This window comes from Dermacentor variabilis, unplaced genomic scaffold (assembly GCF_050947875.1).
Source record: "Dermacentor variabilis isolate Ectoservices unplaced genomic scaffold, ASM5094787v1 scaffold_16, whole genome shotgun sequence".
In the NCBI taxonomy this organism is placed as follows: Eukaryota; Metazoa; Arthropoda; class Arachnida; order Ixodida; family Ixodidae; genus Dermacentor; species Dermacentor variabilis.
The window spans coordinates 9,846,750-9,851,699 of NW_027460324.1; the positions used below are offsets into that span (position 1 = coordinate 9,846,750).

The following is a 4,950-nucleotide window of genomic DNA, read 5'->3' on the forward strand; positions in this document are numbered from 1 at the left end:
ACTTATACAAACATGCTAAGTGATTTATGTGGTAAGAAGCTTGTTTCTGTTAATGTATATTGATTAAGCAGGCTGTTCACAAGCTGTAGACCGAACCAGATGGAAAATGCTCCAGTTAGTGAAGTGCACCTTCCTGCAACGCCGCCTCGGTCGCTCAGTCACCTTGGTCTAGCGAAGTGTACTTTACAGCAAAGCCAGGGCGACGCGCTCCAGCACTGTAGCAGACGACGCGAAGCACCTCCCCCAGGTCCGTGTGCGCCTGCGCCGCTTCGCTTCGATGCGCCGCCGCGCCGGACGCACTGGTGAGCCGTGTTCACCCCAAGAGTGGACGAGCCTGTACATCAGACCGAACACGTGTCGTTGCGACTCGGAAACATTTATCGCACAAACAATAAAGGCCTGAAAGTCCCACAGTACGCTGATCCTTGTGTGCAAGTACCTTTTAACATCGATGTGGCAAAAAAGCATGACAAATGTATTGAGTTTAATGCTAGATCACTACACGTTGAAACTGAAGATGCTACAGAGACCCACGACAGAACACTGTTCCAGCGCTGATCTCACATTTGCAAGCAGGCTGTGTCATGTTACGATGGCAGAGTCTCTGACCGTCTACCCTAGCGATCACAATGCAATACTATGCGAGTGTGTGTGCACGTAATCAATGGCTACACGATCTAAAGTAAAGGCTGTGGAATTTAACGAAATGTGTCTTCATTCAACTTCAACACTCAAAAAATGCAATCCTAAACAAGATCAAATCACATATGCGTACCATTGGGTCGCTCAGCACTTAATGAGTTCCTTGCGTGGTCATTGGCTTTGGACTTTCAGTTTGCATTGGGGAAAGCTTCACATTCAACCAACTTTCTTTCAGAAAGCGGCTTTTTTAAAACTGATTAACACTGCACGGGCCCAGAAAGAAAGGCCAGTCGACAATCCAAAACCAGATAGCCACACAGAAATAACAGTACCTTCATTCAGAGATGCTGGTTTGTCGGTCACTTGGCCTGCAGTTTGTTGAGGCAGACCTGAAGCCTCTGTTGGCTGCCGGTAGCCCACAGACAGGTTGCTCATACACTGTACCTGCGCACAATCCCTTCTGGCATGTGCACTGACTTCGGCGTCCTTCTCTTGGGCTTTCCCCCGAGCAACCTCTGCATATAAATTCATTAATGCACTGTTCAGGTAAACTGCCAATGAATGACTGCTGTACACCTAAATCTGCAGAAAAAGTTTATTACTGCCTGCCACTGCTTCAGCAACATGAAGAGGTCATAAATTGAGTACACGAAGTTAGTGCACACCTTCTTCATGCCCCAGCATGAAGAACATGCCATCATGCAAGGGTAGCGATGTAGGCTTGTTCGTAAATCTTGACAAAAGGGAGTTAGAAACACCATGACAAAGGAAGGCATGGTGAAATCCACAGGCACTACTATCACCAACGGTGCTTATTTCCTTGACCAAGCTGAACTGAGGTACCATCAGTACGAAATGTCACTGACATGATCAATCTGCTCAGATTCAGTTTGTTAGGCCAGTGGCTTCAGTATTTCTACCTACAATTACTTTGATAATAAGCTTAAACCAGTAAACTCCAAGAAAAATTTTGAGAAAGTCACCAGGTATGAATAGAGAATGCCAACAGTGACAATAATAACAAATAACTTGGCATTAAGCAAGGGTTATCCTGGATATAAATATAAATAGCAATTTTTATGACCGTGAACTGTGTGTGAAAAATGCACAAAGAAGCAGCTGGGAATTTCACAATCGTTTTACATGCTGCAGGTCATCTAACAAACTATTAAAATAATTAAATTCTGGAGTTTTACATGTCAACCATGACATGATTACGGGGCACACCATAGTGGGGGGACACCAGATTAATTTTGACCACCTGCAGCTCTTTAATGCACACTACTGCACAAAACATGAGCGTTTTTGCATTTTGCCCCCCCCCCCCCAAATGGGGCCACCGTGGTCGAGATCTCATCCTGCACCCTCGGGCTTAGCAGCGCAATGCGAAAGCGACAACGCCACCATGGTGGGCTGTCTAGCAAAACATAATGACTAAGTGAAATTATAAAAAACCAACAAATTATAGTCAAGGAAAGCATAGGGAATTACAGTCAAGGAAAGCATAGGGGGCATTTCGGTGTACATTTAATTTAAATGTAAAATGAATAAATAAAAAAAAAGCAAGTGGATGAAAAAACAACTTGCCACTGGTGGGGGCCGAACCCATGACTTTGCATAATGCGTGCATTTACTGCATGTTGTAGGCTCAGTCCCCACGAGCAGCAAGTTGCTTTCCATCCCTTACATTTCCCATTGCTTTACCATTCCTATACTTCAATTAAAACTACAAATAATTTCCCCTACGCTTTCATTAACACAATTATCTGTTGGCTTGTTATGGCTATGATACACAAAATTAAGGCCCCTCGGTTCCCCTTCTCATTCAAGTGCAATATTGTGATTTCTGCTAAGAGAGCACCAGAGCAAATAGATCTATAAAATCATTGTTATTTCGTCCCTTATGCAGATGCAGACGTTTCTATGGCAGCGTTGCACGTAGCTGGCATGATGAAACAATAGCTCATTATCCACACAATTAATCTTTTTTTTTAATATCTAACAGGAGCATATTCTTATTCATTGCAAAGAAGTACCAGCAGCAAGAGGTCATAAGAAAGTGCATGTGCTCTCCAGCACTCATGGTAAAATTACAAGCCAATGAGCACCAATCTGTATAAGCAAGCAAAGCCCCTGCAATTTGTTAATGTGCCTCCTAGCAGAAATTTGATCATGGTGGTCACTATTTCCTGTTGCAGGGTGATAGGCTACCTGAGAAATGCATAACGTACTCACCAATCTTTTCCAGCAATGCATTGGTGAGCTTTTTATTTAGCTCTCCGGCTTCTTTGAGCTCGAGCTTAACTTTCTTAAGCTCCTTCGCCTGCTTCTCAATTGTGGCTTTTAGCTGAGCCACCAGCCCTTCCGTTTGCGATTCACTGGACTGAAAATTGAAGTAGTGCAAAAAAATATGGATCACTATAAAATACTGAGTACTGTGCTTCTGGCCATTTTGCCACATAATATGGTTCCAAAATAGTCCTCAATGTTTTGTTCCTACCTCATGCTGGTGCAAAATTCTGTCGTGCAGAGCCTCTGTGGCTGCCAGCCGCTGCTTTTTGGCATCTCTCGGTGTTGGCTCCTTCTACACAGGCAGGATCAGAGTAGGAATGAAATGTTACCTCAAGATTAAGTACCTATAAACCTATAAGCATATTTGAATATAAAGCATTCTTTGTCTCATTCTTTACAATTCGTAGTAGGTAGGTGCGTAGGTTCTTGTCTCTCCTCGCTTTAAAAAAAAAGAAAATGTGGCCCAATGGTGGAATCACACCTCTACCGTTGAGCACAGCAGCTTGGTGCTTCAACCACTAGGTCACAATCACACGCATGCTTCTCTTGTTCTAAAGCCAGCCAGCTCTTTGAAGCACTCAGTGCATGTACCACACACCTGTTCCTTGTCTTCTTTCTCTTTCTCTATGACCGCTCGTTCTTTAGGTGCCTTGCTGTACTTTCTTTGGGACCAGCCCACTTTTCCCAGTACTCTTTTCATAGCAGTTTACGCAATGTAGAAACTGAACTTCGTGACTACCAGGCTAATCATATTTATCTCTTCTCTGGAGTACAAATTCCACCATTTTCACTCTTCACTGAAGTACAAGTTCCATCATTTTCGCATACCCTGCATGACATAGCCCTAAGCCTCAACAATTATGACAGTCGCCGATGACATCACAATCAGTGTCTCTCCTTAGTTTGCCCACTACCGCAGAACCCAATAATTGCCATATCCTAAGGATGCGACAAACAGCCAGCAATGGCAATGGCCGATCATGCCATTGCTGCCTTATGATCCTTTGCAACATGGTCATCGTTACGCTGCTGTCCTCACACATGCATACACTCAATACCCACACACAACTACTCAATTTACAAAAACTCACTCATCCACTTGGTTTTGCTCAGTTGAAATGCTCAATAGGCAGGTAGCTGAAAAATGCTTTGCATAAAATCCGAATTTCACACTGAATGGTATCTGCACAACTTCTTAGTAGCTGACAATGCAATCATTATCTCACTGATATCTTGCTAAAGCTTCGAATGCCACGTAACTAGCATACAAGGTCCTGGTGGTATCAAGATATAGTGGGAAAGCAATGACTAGACCTTCAAATTACTAGTGCTCAGAAACACTCACCCTTTGCTTGCGAGGTCCCAGCTGATCTTCAATTTTAATTAATCGGGGAAAAGGTTCCCTCATTTTTTTTAATTTGGCATTCAGGACTTCCAGAGTGTCTAAAACCAAAAGAGCACCACAGTTCATTGGTCACATTTAACTGCAGTCAACAGCCAACATCAAATGCATGCAGCTACACATAGATGTACAACGTAACTGAAAATTTAAGAGTCGCACTGCAATAAGCTGGCCACAATTATATTTATAACAATTTCCTTGAACTACCTTTCTTTCACTCATATTCCATGATTACCCAAATGGTTGCAGAGACTAACGGCCACTGTGCTTTTCAACTCTTTTTTGCAGACTGTAATGTATAATCAAGGTCAAATGAAATTGAAAGAACAAAATGTGTGGCCGAAGCGTACCTGTAGGGAAAGAGCATGCCGCTGACCAGTCATTGTGCATGGCTGCTTACACTACTGCTTTGTTCAATGGTCGTTTTACATTTCCCAGTTCAGCAATGCCATTTTCACTTGCCAATATAGTTAGAGTGCATACAACTGTCACCACTCGTGCTGCGTGATATGGCTCGCACATGCCCTGCTTCCTAACCTGCATCACTGCTTTTGCTCCCACAATCAAAGAGCTCCAAGTTTCATAGCACCAGGAATACATTTGCACTGCAAGAG

At 43.3% G+C, this 4,950-nt stretch overlaps 1 long non-coding RNA gene across 1 annotated transcript; it reads right to left on the reverse strand.

Annotated features, from left to right (window-relative positions):
- Nucleotides 1–1,098: 1,098 nt before the first annotated feature.
- Nucleotides 1,099–3,225, reverse strand: LOC142568045 (uncharacterized). The gene is made up of 3 exons (XR_012825355.1): nucleotides 3,143–3,225; nucleotides 2,878–3,025; nucleotides 1,099–1,157 (listed from the first exon to the last, which is right to left on the reverse strand). It is a non-coding gene; the product is annotated as an uncharacterized LOC142568045 (long non-coding RNA).
- Nucleotides 3,226–4,950: the final 1,725 nt, after the last annotated feature.